General features: G+C 46.9%; 1 protein-coding gene across 2 annotated transcripts in view; it reads right to left on the minus strand.

The window, feature by feature from the left end:
* The window catches only part of LOC134966190 (sulfotransferase 2B1-like), a 187,642-nt gene that overhangs the window by 159,777 nt on the left and 5,590 nt on the right, over positions 1-22,275 (minus strand). For both annotated transcript variants that reach the window (XM_063942751.1, XM_063942750.1), the window contains exon 2: positions 2,722-2,847. The gene's annotated coding sequence lies outside the window, so the exon portion shown is untranslated. The remainder of the gene's footprint in view (positions 1-2,721; positions 2,848-22,275) is intronic.

The raw sequence follows: 22,275 nt of genomic DNA on the forward strand, positions 1-22,275 counted from the left end.
CACATGAATTATACGCCAGTATTCCGAGAATTATACGGCAATGTCACAGGACTTATATGGCAGTATCACTGGAATTATATGCCAGTATTCCGAGAATTATACGGCAATATCACAGGAATTATACGCCAGTATTTCGAGAATTATTGCCGTATAATTCCTGAGATATTGCCATATAATTCCTGTGATATTGCCGTATAATTCTCGGAATACTGGCGTATAATTCCTGTGATATTGCTGTATGTCATAGGAATTATACGCCAGTATTCCGAAAATTATACAGAAATGTCACAGGAATTATATGCCAGTATCACGGTAATTATATGGCAGTATCACAGGAATTATATGCCAGTATTCCGAGAATTATATGGCAATATCACAGGAATTATATGGCAATGTCACAGGAATTATACACCAGTATCACGGGTATTATACGCCAGTATCACAGGAATTATACGCCAGTATTCCGAGAATTATATGGCAATGTCACAGGAATTATACGGCAGTAACACTGGATATATGGCAGCAGAGGACACAACCACTGTAACTGGTCACTGGACTGATGCTGCACAAGACATTATCCCTGGTCTGATGCAAGACAACACAGCAAAAATGCAAGGGCAGCAGCCAGCAGCCCTGGGGACATATAGCAGCAGAGGACACCAACACTGTGACTGGCTGGACTGATGCAGCATAAGACACTGACTATACTGGACTGGACTAAGCAGCACAAGACTCACCACCCCACTTTCCCGCCCCCACACAGACACTGAGGACGGAGACACGTCCTCTCACTACACTCTCCGAGACTGGAGTGAAAATGGCTGCGACGCAAGGCTCCTTATATGGAATCCAAATCCCGCGAGAATCCGACAGCGGGATGATGACGTTTTGCCTCGTTTGGGTTTCCGCGTCAGGCGGGAAAACCCGAGCCTGGCTCAGAACATGACTCGAATGGTGAAGTTTGGTATGGTTCGGTTCTCTGAGAACCAAACCCACTCATCTCCAATTGTAAGCATCGGGATTCTGCGTTTGAATCGTGATCACAACCGCTGGGATCTTGACTACATCCCTTCAATTCCCTTGAACATTGTTAACGATAAATCAATACCCTATTTTATCTATAATGTATTATTGTTCATACAGTATACAACACCAGTCAGGATCCCAGCAGTCAGAATGCCAATGCCGAAATTCCGACACTATTTAGAATGCAGACACCAACATCCCGACATCAAAATACCGACAGCCTTGAAGCCCAGCAGTTATCTAGGCTGTGGCTCGGGGTGGGCGTGGGGGTTAGGTTTAGGCTGCGGAGGGGGGAGGGGGGGATTAGGTTTAGGCAGCAGAGAGAGGGGGGGGGGAGGGGGAGGGAGGGATTAAGTTTACGCACCTCCAGGTCTGCTCACAGAATCACAATTGAAATGCTTAAAACCACCTGTGGATCTACAAATAGGTCACTTAAAAATGAATACACCTGTTTGCTTGCTCCAGCAAGGAGATAGGGAAATTATGCACCGTTAGTGTTTCCCAAGGACTGGGAAAAAGTTATCCAAACTCTGCCATTATAATCCAGGTTCTAAGAATATCCATCATTAATGAACGAGAACTCATTCATATTGTGCTGTGTGTAGGCACCAACAGGGCCGGTGCAAGGTCTCTATGCACCCTAGGCAAAGCTTCAACCCGGTGCCCCCAGCTTCAACCCGGTGCCCCCTAACCTGCAACCCCCCTGCAGGAGGTGCATCAGGGCTATGAGGAGCAGCCATGGGGTACCCCTCGGGAGCCATAGTTACATCCGCATCCTATGCGCCTTCACATGACTTGATGTTACTTATGTCGGCACAGAGGAAGCGCTCAGGCATTATGTGGTACAGCCTGATAGTGGTAGCTGCACTTGATTAGACCCACAGCAGCAGCCAGCGCAGTGTATAAGGAGCCGCATACAAACACATCCTTCAGTTTTTTGCTAGATGAATTCAGTGGCGCCCTCTAGGAGCTGGCGCCCCTAGGCAGCCGCCTAAAGCTGCCTAATGGTAGAGCCGGCCCTGGGCACCAACGATGAACGATGCGAGGCCCCGCGCTCGTTCATCGTTGGTGCCCCATTGCTTCTGCATGCAGGCCAATATGGACAATCTCGTTCATATTAGCATGCATTGCTATGACGCCGGGTGACGGGGGGAGTCCTCCCCACCGCCGGGTCGCCCATCTGCCGTATTCGATGTCAGGCAGCTCGGCAACAGATCGACGAGTCTGTAGGGGGCATTACATGCAGAAAAACTAAATACAACATTCCTAAAAAGAGAACTGGTACTGTACTGTTTATGCATACAACATAAGAGCAGAAAAGGAGGATAAGATTCCCTCTACATCACAAATACATAGGAATGCATTTAAAAAAGCAAAACAGGAGATTGTTTGGGATAACAATGTAAATCAATGTGTCAGAAAATCTTTAAAATTAGTAAAAAATAAAGTTTGTTTGGGAAAGTACTACAACTGTAATCTTAATTTGATATTTCCACACTTTTTATATATATATATATATATATATATATATATATATATATATATACACAACACACATACGTATATAAAATGTACAATTTCAATAAAATAAATATTTCTGAATTAAAAACCACTATCCATCCTAGCAATCAAAAATAATTATTTTCTTTTAACATATACAGTACACTATGGTTATCAAAGCAGTTAGAAACTTACAGTAGGGATGTTAGGATCACACCAGTCTACTATATAGTATTATATCTTCTTCTGTCCTGCTCTCAGTTCCCAGGTGCAAAGATCAAGCTTTATCTATTCAGATAGCTGCAGGTTGATAGCCTGATTCTTAGGAGTAAAACAAAAATGATTCAAATGATGTTGCAATGCAAGGTAAATACTGGCCGTTTGTCCATCAGCCCACAATTATTGGGCAACTTTGTTTTTATACTGTAATTTAGAAACAAACAGTTAGGATAAAGGGGTTCCATTGTTGTGGAACTTGCATAGCCTGCAGAACCATCTAGTCTAAAAATTCTAAAAGCACCAATTTTATAGTAAATGATAAAAAGTTACGAGGTCAAAGATTTCATCACGTCACACTACAAATGTAGTATATTTAATTATGTGTGAATGTGGCCTCCATTACATTGGTAGGACTGGAAGATCTTTAAAGACACATATATCTGAACATATACGTAATTTCTCTTACGTCCTAGAGGATGCTGGGGTCCACATTAGTACCATGGGGTATAGACGGGTCCCTTGGGAGCCATGGGCACTTTAAGAGTTTAAGAGTGTGGGCTGGCTCCTCCCTCTATGCCCCTCCTACCAGACTCAGTTTAGAAAATGTGCCCGGTGGAGCCGGTCACAGCTAGGGGAGCTCCTAGAGCTTTTCTGGTTTTATTATTTTATTTAAGATGTTAGGCACAGGGAGGCTGCTGGCTGCTAGCTTCTCCTCAAAGCGGACCCAGCACTCACCAGCGCCATTTTCTCCCTGCAGATCACACACAGAGACGCTGACAGGGAGCGCTGACCCTCCACAGAACTCCAGCTATCCTGTGCGATCGACAGTGTCTAGGTCGACCACTGTAGGTTGACAGGGTTCGACGGTCGACAGGGTTTCTAGGTCGACATGAGTTTTTCATGTTTTTTTGGTGTAGTTTTTTCCGTATAGTGACCGAGAAGCCCAATTAGTGCACCGTGTCCCCTCGCATGGCTTGCTTCACTCGCCAGTTTACTGTTCCAATCATAGTCCACTTAGACCGTTAAGTAAGAAAAAGTTAAAAAAAAAAAAAATGTAAAAACACGTCGACCTTCAAACCCTATCGACCTAGTGACTGTTAACCTAAACATTGTCGACCTAGGCACTTTCGATCTTCAGACTGGATCACCCTGTGCGGTACCAGGGGATTTTAGAAGGTGGGGGAGAGTGTTTTAATCCCATTATAAACTGGGTAGTCTATTAAGGTTACTCAGTCAGCGCCAGGCTACTATATAACTGCAGGGTCGGACTGGCCCAGAGGAGTATAGGGGAAACCACTGGTGGGCCCCACTGCCTGGGGGCCCTCCTCCCCCTCTAGTGATCAGGTTCCAGTTGGTGTTCTTGAATTATACATTATACATATGTTACCTTATACTGCACAGGACTAGGACTCTACAGTGCATTGTCAATATTTATCTGGTACCACTGCATTCCCTGGTGGGCCCTTAATGCCCCAGTCCGACACTGTATAACTGCCTACTGGGGCGCTGTGTGTGCTGGCTCCTGAACTCTGTCTCTCTGAAGGTACTGTACTTGGGGGAAACTGTGCCTGACGTGTGCGTGTGTGCGCCTGTGTGTGTCCGTTTAGAAAAGTCTATTCCATGTACTCAGGAATGCAATATACTGTCTCAGCCTTCTGAATCTGAACCCCAGTGGGTGGCTTCTATTAAGGGAATGATATCCCAGATTTCATCTAGGATAGCTCATTATGAGACTGAATCACAGGTTTTGAAAAAAATCTGTAGAGGTTTTGTCGTGTTCTACTCCCACTACTTCATCAAAATCCCCTAGTATATGCCCACAAAAGCGTGCTCTTGCCCAGATAATGCAGGGGGACATGGATACCGACTCTGACATGGGAGACGGTGACTGAGATATACTGAGGGGGGAGGCATCCCTTGCAAAGGGGGTGCAGCTCAAAGAAAGCCTCCCTTACCTTCCCTGCATCTAAGAAATTAAATGCATTATTTGAAAAATCCTGGAAAAACCTGGAGAAAAAATTCCAGATCCCAAAGAGAGTTCTTGTTGCCTTTCCTTTTCCTGAAGAGGATAGAAAAAAAAAAGTGGGAAACCCCCCCCCCCCTATTGTAGACGCCTCAGTATCTAGATTGTCTAAAAAGGTAGTGTTACCTGTCCCTGGGTCTGCCGTTTTGAAAGAACCGGCAGACCGCAAGATTCAGACTACGCTCAAATCCATATACACTGCTTCATACATGGCGCTGTCCCACTATTGCTTGTGCATGGATTTCTAAAGCCATAGCAAAGTGGTCAGGCACATTACTAGAGGATTTAGATACTATGGATAGAAGTGACATTGAAATGTTTTTACATCACATACAGGATTCTGCAGGTTTCATGGTGGAGGCCATAAAGGACCTTGGTCATCTAAGTGCATAGACGTCTTCCATGGCTGTTTCAGCATGCAGGAGACTCTGGCTGCGACAATGGTCTGCAGACGTGGAATCCAAGAGAAGTGTGGAGAACCTACCCTTCACAGGTCAGGCTCTATTTGGGGAAGCTTTGGATGCGTGGATTTCCATGGCAACTGCGGGTAAGTCAACTTTTCTTCCCTCAGCCACAACGATGCAGAAGTCTTTTTCTACATCTACAATGCTGTCCTTTTGGACCACAAAGGTTAAGAAGTCCAAAGCCTCTTCCACCTTCTTCAGAGGTGGTCGGGGAAAATCCAGAAAACCTGCACCGACAGGTTCCCAGAACAGAAGCCGGATTCTATTTCCTTAAAATCCTCAGCATGACGGTGGACCTCCCAGCCTGGATATCGGGCAGGTGGGAGCTCGTCTACGGAATTTCAGTCAGGTCTGGGTGTCCTCAGGCCTGGACCCCTGGGTGCAAGATATTGTATCCCAGGGGTACAGACTGGAGTTTCAAGAACTTCCACCTCACAGATTCTTCAAATCAGGCTTACCAGCTTTGCTGACAGAAAGGGTTGTCTTGCAGGAAGCCGTTCAAAAATTGGAAAAGGCAAATGTAATTGTTCCAGTTCCACCTCATCTGGTAAACAAAAGTTACTACTCAAACCTATTTGTGGTGCCGAAACCGGCCGGTTCGGTCAGACCAATATTGAACCTCAAATCATTAAATCCCTATTTGAGGAAATTCAAGTTCAAGATGGAATCTCTGAGAGCGGTGATCTCAGGTCTGGAGGAGGGGGAATTCCTGGTATCTCTAGATATCAAGGATGCGTACCTTCACATTCCAATTAGGCCACCGCACCAGGCTTATCTGAGATTTGCACTGTTGGACTGTCACTATCAGTTCCAGGCGCTGCCATTCCGCCTACCCATGGTACCGAGGGTGTTCACCAAGGTAATGGCAGAGATGATGCTCCTGCTCTGCAAGCAGGGAGTGAACATAATTCCATATCTGGATGACCTGCTGATAAAAGCATCATCCAGGGAGAAGTTGTTGCAGTCTATTGTTCTCACATCTCGACTGCTCAGGGACCATGGATGGATCTTAAATCTTCCGAAGTCACATTTGGAGCCGACAAGGAGATTGTCTTTCCTAGGGATGAGCCTCGACACGGAAGTGCAGAGGGTATTTCTACCAGTGGAGAAAGCGTTGGTGATACAAACAATGGTCCGGGATGTCTTGAAGCCTGCCTGGATATCGGTTCATCAGTGCATTCGACTTCTGGGGAAGATGGTTGCCTCCTACGAGGCTCTACAGTATGGAAAAGATTTCATGCACGGTCCTTCCAACTGGATCTCCTGGACAAGTGGTTGGGATCTCACCTGCACATGCACCAGACGTATCGTCTGTCGCCGAAAGCCAGGATTTCGTTCCTATGGTGGCTGCAAATGTCTCACCTTCTCGGGGGCCGCAGGTTCGGGAATCAGAATTGGATCCTTCTAATCGCGGATGCAAGTCTCAGAGGTTGGGGAGCATTCACCCACGGGGAAAACTTCAAAGGAAGGTGGTCAAGTCTGGAATCCATCCTTCCGATAAACATTCTGGAACTAAGAGCTGTGTACAAAGGTCTTCTACAAGCGGCACATCTTCTAAAAGATCAGACCATTCAGGTGCAGTCGGACAATGTAACGACTGTGGCCTACATAAACCAGTAGGGCGGAACGAAGAGCAGAGCTGCAATGGCAGAGGCAACAAAGTTTCTCCTCTGGTCAGAAAAGTACGCAATGGCGTTATCAGCAATCTTCATTCCGGGAGTGGACAACTGGGAAGCGGACTTCCTCAACAGACACAACCTCTATCCAGGAGAGTGAGGACTCCACCCCAAGGTGTTCGCAGAGGTGACAAGTCTTTGGGGCGTACGTCAAATAGACATGATGGCCTCCCGCCTCAACAAGAAGCTTCGCTGGTACTGTTCCAGGTCGAGAGACACACAAGTAGTGGTGGTGGACGCACTGGTAACTCCGTGGATCTTCCAGTCAGTGTAAGTGTTTCCTCCTTATCTAAGAATCTTGACCATGGAAAAGCAGTGGACTTTATTAGATTTTGCAAAAGCCTTCGATACAGTGCCTCATTTGAAACTGACCAACAAATTAAGGAAACTTGGACTAGGACAGGCATTCCATATCCAGGCTGCAGCACAGATGGTAAAATCAAAATAACTGAGCTACTAATTGTCACCTGTGTTAAAGCCTGGATATCACTAAAACCTGCACTGTTGGTGTGCCTTGAGGACCGAGGTTGGGAAACACTGGTCTAGGATATACTATTTGTACATGGATAAGAAACTGGCTGATAACAGAGTGCAACGAGAAATAGCGGTCAATCGGATTTTCTCCAGTTGGGCACCAGTAGTCAGCGGAATACCACAAGGGTCCATTCTTGGCCCACTGCTGTTCATTATATTTATCAATGATCTAGGAATAGGCTTGGAAAGTACAGTGTCAATCTTTGCAGATGATACTAAACTGTGTAAGGTAATTAATTCAGAAGGCGATGTGGAGTCTCTACAGAATTACTTAGTTAAACTGGAAACCTGGTCGTCTAAATGGAGAATGAGGTTTAATATTGAAAAATGCAAAGTTATGCATTTTTGGACATAAAAAACAAACAAACAAACAAACAAACAAGCAAACAAAAACACATGCATCATACATTCTAGATGGGAAAAATATAGAGTTAACTATGGTGGAAAAAGATTTGGGGGTGCTCATAGATAATAGGCTTAATAACAGTACACAAAGTCAAAGTGCAGCAAATAAGGCAAGTAAAGTGCTTGTGTGCATTAAACGGGGCATAGAGACAAGGGACGAGGATGTATTCCTGCCACTGTACAAATCATTGGTATGTCCGCACCTGTAATATTATGTTCAGTTCTAGGCACCATATTCTAAAAAAAGATATCGGGGAACTTGAAAGAGTTCAAAAAAGAGCTACTAAACTGATTAAAGGGTTAGAGTCTCTGGAGTATGAGGAAAGGCCTGCTAGGTTAAATATGTATACACTAGAAAAGAGGCGTCTAAGAGGAGACATTATTAATATCTTCAAATATGTAAAGGGTCATTACAAGGAGCTAGCAGCGGCTTTGTTTATTAAAACAACACTGTATAGGACGCATGGGCACTCGCTTAGGCTAGACGAGAGGAAATTCCGTACACAACTTAGGAAAGGGTCCTTCACGGTAAGGGCAATAAAGATTTGGAACTCCCTGCCGGAGAAGGTAATAATGGCAGACTCTGTAAATGTATTTAAAAGCGGATTGGACAAATTCCTAACTGGAAAATGTATCCAGGGCTATAGCATTTAACATATTGACATTAAATTATCTGGGAGTGGTAAGAATCATTGTCGTCAATTGGTACTAAGCCATTACTTCAGCAGGCACATTATAATATGAACAGATTAACACAGAATACAGGTTGAACCCGATGGGCGGTTTTCCTCTTCAACCTCACTGACTATGTAACTATGTACTGTACGGCGTAATGTGAATAATGGTCACTACTGTATGGTGTAATAAGAATAAAATACACTACGGGGTTAGTGAATCTTGTGCCGCTCTTGTGCCAATCTTTATCTTGACTCTATGGAGAGTTCACAAGGTCTTCCTTATGAAGCCTTTTATGTGATGATGAATCCTCAGATATTTTTATTTAAAAATAAAAAACATCAATTAAAATACAGTCTGAATATACACAATATTCTCAAGTATATATATGCCAGAATGTATACATTTCCTTTTCACCCACATACAGTGCATCCGGAAAGTATTCACAGCGCTTCACTTTTTCCACATTTTGTTATGTTACAGCCTTATTCCACAATAGAATAAATTAGTTTTTTCCCTCAAAATTCAACACACAATACCCTATAATGACAACGTGAAAAAAGTGTTTGAGATTTTTGCAAATTTATTTAAAATAAAAACTAAGAAATCACATGTACATATGTATTCACAGCCTTTGCTGAATACTTTGTTGATGCACCTTTGGCAGCAATTACAGCCTTAAGTGTTTTTGAATATGATGCCACAAGCTTGGCACACCTATCTTTGGGCAATTTCGCTCATTCCTCTTTGCAACACCTCTCAAGCTCCATCTGGCTGAATCGGAAGCGTCGGTGCACAGCCATTTCACATCTCTCCAGAGATGTTCAATCGGATTCAAATATGGGCCCTGACTGGGCCACTCAACAACATTCACAGAGTTGTCCTGAAGCCACTCCTTTGATATCTTGGCTGTGTGTTTAGGGTCGTTGTCCTGCAGAAAAATGAATTGTCGCCCCAGTCTGGCGTAAAGAGCACTCTGGAGCAGGTTTTCATCCAGGATGTCTCTGTACGTTGCTGCAGTAATCTTTCCCTCTATCCTGACTAGTCTCCCAGTTCCTGCCACTAAAAAACAACCCCAAAGCATGATGCTGCCACCATCATGCTTCACTGTAGGGATGGTATTGGCCTGGTGATGAGCGGTGCCTGGTTTCCTCCAAACATGACGCCTGGCATTCACGCCAGAGTTCAATCTTTGGGGGTAATTCAGATCTGATCTCTGCTGTTCGTTTTCGATCCAATCTGAACTGTGCATGTGTATGCACCGCTATGCGCCAGCGCGCGCACACAACACCAACAGGCATTAGCGCCTAGTGACAGGACGGTGCGAAAAATCCGAACGCACAGGCATTTGCAAGGAGTTTGACAGGAAGAGGGCATATGTGGGTGGCAACTGACCGTTTTCCAGGAGTGTCAAGAAAAATGCAGACGGGCTTAGGCGTTTTCAGGGAGGGTGTCTGACGTCAGCTCCGGCCCCGATCAGCAGGATTACATCGCAGCGGTTAAGTAAGTCCTGGGCTGCGCGGAGACAGCACAAACTGATTTTTGTGCAGCTATGCAAAAGAAGTGAATGCACACTTGCACAGGCTTTTTCCCTCCCCCAGTAGGCCGCAACTATCTGATCGCAGGGCAGCAAAAATCGCAGCCCAGCGATCAGATCTGAATTACCCGCTTTGTGTCATCAGACCAGAGTATTTTGCTTCTCATGGTCTAAGAGTCCTTCAGGTGCTTTTTGGCAAATGAGTTTTTTTGTTTCTTTTGCATATCGAAAGTTGTAAAGAAACAATGATATGAATGCTAAGCGCTGGTTTTATGTAAGCATAAGTTAAGCAAATCCTGTCATACCTATTCACTGAGGTGGTTTCGAAAAAGAGGGACTATTTAAAAGATACCTTTATGTGAGTTCACCCTACTTTCTGCATGTAAACACAGAAGTGAGCGTCCTGATTTTCCCTATGCATATATGTGGGTGAAAAGAACATGTATACAATCTGGGATATAGACACATGAGACTATTGTGTATATTCAGACTGTATTTTAATTGATGTGCTTTTTATTTTTATATAAAAACATTGAGGATTCATCATCACATAAAAGGCTTCATAAAGAAGACCTCTTGACCTCTTCATAGAGTCAAGATAAAGACTGACAAGAGCAGCGCAAGATTCACTAACCCAGTCTATTTTTATTTTGTATTTTTTTATTATAAAGTTTGGTGACTTGTGTTGGGTTTGTATTTGCTGCCATCTGGGTGCACCCAGATGTCTTTTTGAAGATACACTACTGTACAGTGTAATGTGAATCGATACTACTATGTTGGCACGCCCTACCCCAGCAAAGGCATGCCCCTTTATTTTTGTTGTGTTCCTTCAGCTTGCGCTATCCCTATTTCAAATATGGGGGGCACCAATTCTCTTTCTGGCACAGGGTACCAAAATGTTTAATTACGGCTCTGGTTGTGGGCAATACTGTAACTGAGAAGGTGGACCCTACCCATGAAGGCTTTATAACAGTATTTTCTGAAAACAGGGATACACAGTTCCTGATGAAATTATTTGGGCACCAGACCTCTTATTAACCGAATATGGTTGCAACAACAAGCTTCTCCTCTCCCATCAGCTCTTCAACAGCACAGTCTTAAAGCACAGTTCCCATAAATGCTTTGCACCTTACACATGCACTTGCCACCTGGCCCTTCCCTGGCTGGTACCTGTACCTGTAGTTCCCCAGCTTAAGACATTTCTCTCCAGCAATATACAGGTCACAAAAATCTACCTCTTTTTGTTCCCCTTCTCCTCTACGTGGGAAAGCAGTATACAGACTCCTCCAATGCAGCTCTGATACTCTAAGCTAGGCATGTCCAAACTGCGGCCCTCCAGCTGTTGTGAAACTACATATCCCAGCATGCCCTGACACAGTTTTACTGTCAGAGAATGCTAAAGCTGTGTCAGGGCATGCTGGGATGTGTAGTTTTTCAACAGCTGGAGGGCCGCAGTTTGGACATGCCTGCTCTAAGCAGTGTACATTTAGCTACAACCAAACCCTATCCTATGGGAGTGGGAAGACCGCACGCCATTGAAGGGTTGGGGCTTCACTATGAGAGGATCCAGCAGCTCACCAGCGCCATTTTCCCTCTGCAGTGGACACAGACGCTGACTGACATGGATGCAAAACTTCTCCAGTGTGACTCCAAATTACCTCAGCGGTACCATGTAAAAAAAGAAGTCATCAGTCACTTTCCTGCGTCAAAGGAATTGAATACCCTGTTTGAAGAACCATGGGTTAATCCTGATAAGAAATTTCAAATCCCTAAAAGGATGCGCTCATCTTTTCATTTTCCTTTGGAAGACAGGAAACAATAATGGGAAAATCCGCCAATAGTGGATGCATCAGTCTCTAGGCCTCAGTGATGCAAGTAGAAAAAATGCGTGATACACATATGGGGGGCCAGATACACATATGACCCACTGTGCCAGATATACAATGCCCCCACAGTGCCAGATATAAAATGCCCCACTGTGTGCTCACCCCATACCGCTGGCTCTGTGCCAGATCTACATTGCCCCACAGTACCAGATCTACATTGCCCCCACAGTGCCAGATCTACATTGCCCCACTGTGCGCTCACCCCTTACCGCTGGCTGTGTTTCTTCTGTGTGAGGAGAGGAGAGTGCAGCGCAGCACCTCTCCTGCCCCTCAATTCTCTTTGATGCCCAGTCTCACTCTCCTGCGGCGGTGAGGTCAATCTGAAATGAGGCACCAGTTCGTTAGCCAATCAGAGCTCGAGGACTGGCAGCCAATCAGGAGCAGCGGCTGCTGGTCCGCGAGCTCTGATTGGCTAGCAGACCAGTGCCTTATTAAGATTGACCTCGCTGCTGGACAGTGAGACCGGGCATCAAAGAGAATTGAGGGGCAGAAGAGGTGCTGCGCTGCACTCTCCTCCCCTCATACAGGGCGGGATGTACTAACCTACCCCTCTGTATTAGTTGGCTTTTCTTATCGCTCTTTGTATTTTCTTCGCGGCTACTGGTCACCGCTCCACTGCCCGGCGCTAGCCGTTGCTCCCCTACTTCATTCTCCTTTCTGCCATCTGCATCATCACCGCCGCGGCCACTGATTCCTCCGCTCTCCGTAGAGGTTACTCAGCGCTGCGCTCCCCCTGTCAGCTGCGCATGCGTACGTGTCACAGCTTCCTGGCAGGCAGCTGACAGGGGGAGCACAGCGCTGAGCAAGCTCTACGGAGAGCGGAGGAATCAGTGGGCACGGCGGTGATGATGCGGATGGTAGAGAGGATAATGAAGACGGGGAGCAACGGGTAGCGCCGGGCAGCAGAGCGGTGACCAGTAGCCACAAAGATAATACAAAGAGCGCTGAGGAAAGCCAAATAACGCGGCGAGGGAGGTTAGTACAACCCGCCCACAGAACGAAGCCAGCGGGATGCATTATGGTGGACGGCCCGGCGGTACAGCATACAGGCTGGGAATTTCTTACCGGTACGCCATACCGCCCCATACTGCCATACTTGCAGCGCTGCTAGGCCTTCACTAAAAGATTGTATTGCCTGTCCCTGGTGCAGCCTCCCTAAAAGACACGGCTGATCATAAAATTGAGACTACACACAAATCATTGTACACAGCTGCTGGGGTGGCCCAAAGACCCACTATTGCATGTGCGTGGATCACAAAAGCCATTGCTAAATGGTCAGGTAACCTAATTGAGTGGTTAGATTGCTTGCCTAGGAGGGGATGTTGTTTTACTCCTGCAGCATATACAGAACTCTGCAAACTTTATGGTGGAGGCCTTAAAAGAGATAGGCTTGCTTAACTCATGGACCAATGCTATGGCAGTGTCGGCACGCAGAGACTTGTGGCTACGCCAATGGACTGCTGACGCGGACTCCAGGAAAGGCGTGGAAGGCCTACCATTCACGGGAGAGGCCTTGTTTGGAGATGAACTAGACAAATGGATCTCCAAAGCTACTGCGGTTAAGTTTACGTATCTTCCTTCCGCAGCCCTCCCAACCAAGAAAAAACTTATTCAGCTTCTAAGTTGCCGTCCTTTCGGACGGCAAAGTTCAAGGGCAAATCCAGAGGTGCTTCTACGTCCTCCAGTGGCGAAAGAGGTAAACCATGCAAACCAGCAACTGTAGGTGCTCAGGAACAGTGCTCAGGCTCTGCTTCCTCAAAGCCTTCAGCATAACAGTGGACCGCAAAGCCTGGAAGGCTGTCAGGTGGGAGCACGACAACGATTCTTCACTCAGATCTGGTCAAGTTCGTGCCAGGATCCCTGGGTCATGGATCTTATTTCCCAGGGCTACAGACTGGAGTTCCAAGAGCTCCCACCTCACAGATTTTTCAAATCAGGCTTACCAGTTTCACAAGAGAGAAGGGGGCCCTAATTTGCACACCATAATTAGGTAATGAGGTGCTACTCTGCTTGAGACTTAATACAGTGTACAGAGGGAAAAAGTAGCAGGTGCACTATCTCACACTAGCTCAACCTGTAATAACCAGAGGCATTTAGCATATTCCTGACCAGGGCTATGAGCTTACCCACCGCACCAAGGTAGCCTCTCATTGGGTAAGTCCCTAAAACTAACTATAGGGGTTCAGGTCCAGGGGGGCAGGGCGCCCCAAAGCCACCCAGCCAGACAAACCCAGGGCACCGCAAGAGTGATACAAACAAAGAGTTAAGTGGGTAGGAGCAGCTACTGCTGCATGTGTAAGTAATGTGAAGAGTGAAGGAAATTGGTGTGAAAGTGTTAAAAATATATAAAACAAACTTTCTCTTACGTCCTAGAGGATGCTGGGGTCCACATTAGTACCATGGGGTATAGACGGGTCCACCTGGAGCCATTGGCACTTTAAGAGTTTGAGAGTGTGGGCTGGCTCCTCCCTCTATTTTCCTTCTACCAGACTCAGTTTAGAAAATGTGCTCGGAGGAGCCAGTCACAGCTACGGGAGCTCTCCAGAGCTTCTCTAGTAAAACTTTGTTTTAGGGTTTTTATTACAGGGACAAAAAAGAGAAGGAGGCTGCGCTTTGAGAGGAAATTAACAATATCCACTATAATGTGTAAAATTAATAACAATTTATTAAAAACACTACCTACTTAAAAAAAACAGTATTAATATGTGCAGTTATATTATACCATATGCATGCTTTGAAAATTTAAATTTTTACCCAAAATGTTAATTCCGGACATGTGTCATATGAGCTCTGGAGGATCCGTTCCAAATATTGCCCATGGATGGTATATATCCAGTGGTTTTCCACTATATGAGTCCCATTTAGATGGTACCAGGAGAGTCCTTTGTAATTTCCATAGACCGCTAGAGGGTTTTGGATGGAATAAATGTCCCAAAAGTTGTGGGTACCTCATGCAATGCGGTGGTTGGATGGTGCCTCTCTGGGATTCCTCTGGGTAGCTGGAAAATATTGTGGGCTGGTTCAGATCCAATTGGAGAGAGTCGTGCTCAGAGCATGCAGAAACCTGACGCGTTTCGCTGCGTATGCCTTGCAGCTTTTTTTTTTTTTTTTTTTTTTAAAGCTGCAAGGCATACGCAGCGAAACGCGTCAGGTTTCTGCATGCTCTGAGCACGACTCTCTCCAATTGGATCTGAACCAGCCCACAATATTTTCCAGCTACCCAGAGGAGTCCCAGAGAGGCACCATCCAACCACCGCATTGCATGAGGTACCCACAACTTTTGGGACATTTATTCCATCCAAAACCCTCTAGCGGTCTATGGAAATTACAAAGGACTCTCCTGGTACCATCTAAATGGGACTCATATAGTGGAAAACCACTGGATATATACCATCCATGGGCAATATTTGGAACGGATCCTCCAGAGCTCATATGACACATGTCCGGAATTAACATTTTGGGTAAAAATTTACATTTTCAAAGCATGCATATGGTATAATATAACTGCACATATTAATACTGTTTTTTTAAGTAGGTAGTGTTTTTAATAAATTGTTATTAATTTTACACATTATAGTGGATATTGTTCATTTCCTCTCAAAGCGCAGCCTCCTTCTCTTTTTTGTAATTGTATATATTGGGAGTGACTTCCCTCTTAAACATTGGCTGCCGCTTAGCTGAGCTCCTCATCTCACAGCGCCCGAATACCCCACGGTATTTTTTACCTTTCTTTTTTATTACAGGGAGGCTGCTGGCAACAGCCTCCCTGCAGCGTGGGACTAAGGGGGGAGTAGTGTCCGCCCTGCGGGGTCTGAGCCACTTACTCCGCTGACAGGACACTGAGCTCCTGAGGGGATAGATCGCTCCCCGCCACAGGGGATCGCTCGCCCCGGCAGCATGCCGCCACCCCCTTACAGAGCTGAAGATTGTGGTGAGTAAGTCACCAACCCCCCTAGCAAGCAGGGGGCCGGTGTGAAGATGGTGGCAGCGGGGATGGGAGCGCAGCGGTACATGGTGCAGCGCTGTAAAGGGGCGCCCTGGGCCAGCGCTTACCCCCTACACTGGTCCAAAAGCCTGTCGGGGTCCGTGGATCTCAGCCAGCAATAAATCTTCAGGACAGTATAATCCATGGTGAGCAGGAAGACAGCGCCATTTCGGGGGCGGAGCTTCTCCTCAGAGCGGACCCAGCAGCGTTCAGCGCCATTTTCCTGCCTGCACAGTGCTGATCAGGAGAAGCAGGTCCCTCCACAGCAACTCCAGCTATCTCTCACGGTACCAGGGGGTTGTAGAAGGGGAGGGGAGAGGCTGCAAAACGACTGTGTATCCTATTAAGGTGCACAGTCAGCGCTGATAAGGGGTCTCCCTTTAGATAAAAGCGCTGTGTGTGGGTTGGCTCCAATCTCTGTGTTTCTCTTGCCATTCTTGGGGGTGAAACTCTGTCTGTAATCCCCTGTGTGTGTGTGTGGAATGTTTATGGTCACCTTTAGCTATGTCCAGGGACACTGTGTCATATGCTGCGGAGGATTTATTCTCTCAGGATGATCCCATTCCATGTAATCAGGATAGCACTGGTTTATCACAGTTAACAGCAAGGGAACCTGAGTATTTTCCTCTATCGAATCTGTGATTTATCAGAATTATAATAGAGCTGCACAGGTAGGATTTGCACCTCAGGCTTTACAGGACTCTATGGCAGTCTGGCCCAGTTCTGTCGCCTCATGGCCCCCCACTATATGTTCCCAAACATGTGTTCTTGCGCCGGTTATGCAAGATGACATGGATACCGATTCTGACACTGCAGACGGTGATAGGGATATGTTTGGGGGGGCGGCATCTCTTGCACAAGTGCTGTTAATGGTAGAGGCTATTAGAGATGTGTTGAATAATTCTGATACAACACCTAGCAGGTTGAGGAGGCTCCCTTCGCTGATAAGGGAGGCTCGCTAACCTTCCCTGCGTCAAAGGGATTAAATGCTTTATTTGAAAAAGCATGGCTTAATCCTGTGAAATTTTCCAGATCCCTAGGAGGATCCAGGTGGCTTTTCCTTTCCCGGTGGACGATAGGACAGAGTGGGAAACCCGTCCAGTGTTGAAGCCGGCTGACCGTAAACGTTATAATATGCTCAGATCAGTGTGCACGGCTTCAGGGGCAATGTAAAGTCCCACTATTGCCAGTGCATGTATTGCCTAGTCTATAGTAAAGTGCTCACGTTACTTGAGGATTTGGATAAAATGGACAAAAATTATGTTGAATTGTTTTTGCGTCACATTCAGGGTTCAGCTGGGTTTCTGACTGAATCCATGAAAGACCTGGGTTCCATGGCTGCAGGAATCTCTTCCATGTCGGTCTCAGCTCGTCGTGGACTGTGGCTACGTCAGTGGTCTGCCGACGCGGAATCCAGGAGAAGTGTGGAGACCCTACCCTTCACAGGTCAGGCTCTGTTTGGGGAAGCACTAGATAGGTGGTTCTCCACGTCTGCAGCGGGTAAGTCACCCTTTCTTCCCTCAGCTACGCCTGCTCCGAAGAAACCTTTTTTCTTCAACTGCATCACAGCCCTGTGAGGCTGCCAAGCAGAGAAGCCTGGCCATCCAACGCCTCCTTTCGGGGAGGTAGGCCCAAGTCCAAGAAACCGGCTACTGCAGGTTCCCAGGACCAGGTGCCTGTTTCAGGTGCTCCAAGGTCCTCCACATGATGGTGGACTGCACGACCCGGTGGTGGGGCCGGTGGGAGCGCAGCTCAGAAGTTTCAGTCATGTCTGGGTGTCGTCCGGCCTGGATCCCTGAGTGCAATGTCCCAGGGGTACAGGCTGGAATTTCATCTCCCTCCTCACCGATTTTTCAAAATCAGGCTGGCCAGCTCTGCTGGCAGGCAGGACTGTCCTGCAAGAGACAGTCCAGAAGTTGGTGGAGTCACAGGTATTTGTGCCTTTTCCACCTTCTTTGTATAACGAAGGTTACTATTCGAACCTTTTCGTGGTACCGCAACCGGATGGTTCGGTCTGACCCATTTGAACCTGGAATCACTGAACCCCTTCCTGAGGGAGTTCCTGTTCAAACGGGTGTCTCTACGGACGGTGGTATCAGCTCTGGATGAGAGGGAATTCCTGGTATTCCTGGATATCAAGGATGCGTACCTCCTCATTCCAATGTGGCCGCCACATCAGGCTTATCTCCGATTCGCACTATGGGACAGTCATTGCCTATTCCAGGCTATGCCTTTTGGCCTCTCCATAATACCAAAGGTGTTCACCAAGGATTTGGCAGAGGTGCTGGTTCTCCTCCGCAAGCAGGGGGTGAACATGATTCTGCATCTGGACGATCTACTGTCAAGGGTATCGTCCAAGGTGGAAATGTTGCAGACCTTTGTTCTCGCGATCCGCCTACTCGGAGTCCGCGGTGGGATTCTGATTCTGTCAAAAATCACTTTTGGAACCAACCAAGAGGTCGTCCTTTCGGGGACTGACCCTCGGCGTGGACGTGCAGAGGGTATATCTTCTACGTTGGTGATACAAACAATGGTCCGGAATGTCCTGTAGCCAGCCTGGGTGTCGGTTCATCAATGCTTTCACCTCCTGGGAAAGATGGTGGCCTCTTACAAGGTACTCCAGTATGGTAGGCTTCATACTCGGGCCTTCCACCTGGATTTCCTGGACACGTGCAACAGAGAACACGTCTGTCACCAAGGGCCAGGATTTCGCTCCTCTGGTGGCTCCAATTTACCTCACCTTCTGGAGGGCCGCAGGTTTGAGATCCAGCAAGCCTCCGAGGCTGAGGTGCAGTCACCTCAGGGGACACCTTCCTGGGAAGGCGGTCTAGTCTGGAAGCCAAACTACCGCTCAGCATTCTGGAACTATGGGGGTCATTCCGAGTTGTTCGCTCGCTAGCTGCTTTTAGCAGCATTGTACACGCTAGGCCACCGCCCTCTGGGAGTGTATCTTAGCTTAGCAGAATAGCGAACGAAAAATTAGCAAAACTGCTGCTAAATAATTCTTAGCAGTTTCTGAGTAGCTCCAGACCTACTCACAGATTGCGATCAGCTCACTCCGTTTAGTTCCTGGTTTGACGTCACAAACACGCCCTGCGTTCGGCCAGCCACTCCCCCGTTTCTCCAGCCACTCCCGCGTTTTTCCCTGACATGACTGCGTTTTTTTGCAAACGCCGGAAAAACGCTGAGTTGCCGCCCAGAAACGCCCCTTTCCTGTCAATCATTTACCGAACAGCAGTGCGACTGCAATGCGCCGCAGAAGCCACAGCTAAACTTCTAAGTTTTGTGTTAAATAACTAAGCGCATGCGCCCTGCGTGCCTTGCACATGCGCAATTTGCAACAAATTGCAGCATAGCGAAAATTGGCAACGAGCGAACAACTCGGAATGACCCCCTATGAGCTGTATACAACGGTTTTCTTTGGCGGCCCATCTTATAAGAAATTGGGCCATTCAAGTGTACTCGGACAATGTAATGGCAGTGTCTTACATAAACCGACAGGACGGAATGAAGAGCTGAACTGCAATGTCAGAGGTGACAAGTATCATCCTCGGGGTAGTAAAACACGCATTGGGGCTGTCAGCAATCTTCCTTCCGGGAGTCAACTGGGAAGCAGACTTCCTCAGCAGACAAGTTCTCTATCTAGGGGAGTGGGGTTTCCATCTGGAGATGTTCAGGGAAATAACAGACCTTTTTAGGTTTTCCCAAAACGGACATGATGGCCTCTCGTCTCAACAAGAAGCTTCGACGCTATTGTTCCAGGTCGAGGGACCCACAAGGAAGCACGGGTGTCTCCGTGGGTGTTCCAGTTGGTGTATCCTACACTTCCACTCCTTCCAAGGGTTCTAAAAGCTCATAAGGAGGACGAAAGTTCAAATGTTCCTCATTGCTCCAAACTGACCAAGATGGGCTTGGTACTCGGACCTTCTGATTCTATTGCAAGAAGAGACAAGGTCTCTTCCTGTTCGGGAGGACCTGCTGTAGCAGGGGCTGTTCGCCTATCAAGATTTACCGTGGCTACGTTTGACAGCGTGGAGGTTGAATGCCTTATACTAACTCGGAAGGCCTTCCGAACATGGTTATTCCTACCCTGATACAGGCTAGGAAAGGAGTATCGTCTAAACATTACCATCGTATTTGGAAATCAACTGGGACGGTTTCGCCTCTTCCTGCAAGCAGGTGTGGATATGGGCCAGAGTTTGGTGATCTGTAGAGGTCCAGATTTCGGCCCTATCCATTTCCTTCAAAACAATTGGCTGCCCTCCCTGAGGTTCAGACCTTTTTGAAGGGAGTTCTACACATCCAACCTCCCTTTGTACCATCTGCAGCTCCTTGGGACCTTAACGTGGTGTTGCAGTTCCTCTAATCGGACTGTTTAAACCTCTACAGAAGGTTGAGGTCATATTTCTTACAAGGAAGGCTGTCACGTTGTTGGCCTTAGATTATGCTAGACGTGTGTCGGAGTTAGAGGTTTTTGTCCTTTAAGAGCCCTTACTTAATCTTCCTTGAAGATAGAGCTGAGCTCCGGACACATCAACAGTTTTTCTGCTATGGGTTGTGTCGGCATTTCATATCCACCAACCTATTGTGGTGCCAGTTGCTACTGACTCCTCAATTTCATCAAAGTCCTTGGGTGTTATTAAGGCTTTGAAAATCTATGTGAAGAGGACTGCTCGTCACAGATAATCAGACTCTCTGTTTGTCCTGTGTGATCCCAAGAAAAATTTGGGTGTCCTGCTTCTAAGCAGACAATCTCCTGCTGGATCAGGTTCACTATCCAGCTATCCAGCATGCATACTCTACGGCAAGATTGCCATGTCCTACGTCTTTTAAGGCCCACTCTACTCATAAGGTGGGGTCTTCCTGGGCGGCTGCCCGTGTCTCGGCGTTACAACTTTGCCCAACAGCAACTTGGTCTGGGTCAAACAGGTTTGCAAAGTTCTACAAGTTTGATACTTTGGCCTCTGATGATCTGAAGTTCAGTCAATCAGTTCTGCAGGAGCCTCCGCGCTCTCCCTCCCATTCTGGGAGCTTTGGTACATCCCCATGGTACTAATGTGGACCCAAGCATCCTCTAGGATGTAAGAGAAAATAGGATTTTGGTTACCTGCTGGTAAATCCTTTTCTCGTAGTCCGTAGAGGATGCTGGGTGCCTGCCCAGCGCTTCGTTTTCCTGCAATAGTTATCTGGTTAAGTACAACTTTGTTTTAGTTGTGTACTGCATTGTTACTTGGTAAGTACTGTTTCAGCTGTTGCTGAGGCTTCAAGCTAGTTAGCTTGATGTGCCTTGTATGTGTGATCTGGTATGAATCTCGCCACTATCTGTGTACAATCCTTCTCTCGAAGATGTTCGTCTCCTCGGGCACAGTTTCTAGACTGAGTCTGGTAGGAGGGGCATAGAGAGAGGAGCCAGCCCACACTCCAAAACTCTTAAAGTACCAATGGCTTCTGGTGGACCCGTCTATACCCCATGGTACTAATGTGGACCCCAGCATCCTCTACGGACTACGAGAAAAGGATTTACCGATAGGAAACCAAAATCCTATTATAAGTGCCATAGTGTATTGAAATAAATGTTAGATTGCGGTGCCCCGGGGGTGCCCTGCCACGGCAGGTCCAGGAAACCCTGCGCCCCAGAGAATGCCCCCAATATTGACTGCCATAGTAAACAAAATGTAGGAGTTTTACCTCAGTATGCTCATTCCACATATGCAGGCCAGAGTGCTGGACGGTCTATTTAAAATCAGGGAGGGGTGGGTGGGGCAGAGTGCTAAATTAGGCTGAAGGTGTCTCCTACCTTCAGAAATATGTATAAATACATAGAATCAGTTACAGAGGGAAGGGGGTCCTAATTTTCACACCATAATTAGGTAATGAGGTGCTACTCTGCTTGAGACTTAATACAGTGTACAGAGGGAAAAAGTAGCAGGTGCACTATCTCACACTAACTCAACCTGTAATAACCAGAGGCATTTAGCATATTCCTGGCCAGGGCTATGAGCTTACCCACCGCACCAAGGTAGCCTCTCATTGGGTAAGTCCCAAACACTAACTACAGGGGTTCAGGTCCGGTGGGCAGGGCACCCCAAAGCCACCCAGCCAGACAACCCCAGGGCACCGCCACCACAGTTTCACAAGATGCAAGTATAACTTTACAGCATGCCATCCAGAAACTGGTACAAACTCAAGTCATTGTTCCAGTTCCACCTCAAAACAAGGGGTACTATTCCAACCTGTTTGTAGTACCAAAGCCGACGGTTCGGTAAGGCTGATTCTGAACCTCAAGTAGTTGAACCCGTACTTACGAGTGTTCAAATTCAAGATAGAGTCTCTGCGAGCGGGTAA

The sequence above is a fragment of the Pseudophryne corroboree genome, chromosome 10, assembly GCF_028390025.1.
Source record: "Pseudophryne corroboree isolate aPseCor3 chromosome 10, aPseCor3.hap2, whole genome shotgun sequence".
Taxonomy (NCBI): domain Eukaryota; kingdom Metazoa; phylum Chordata; class Amphibia; order Anura; family Myobatrachidae; genus Pseudophryne; species Pseudophryne corroboree.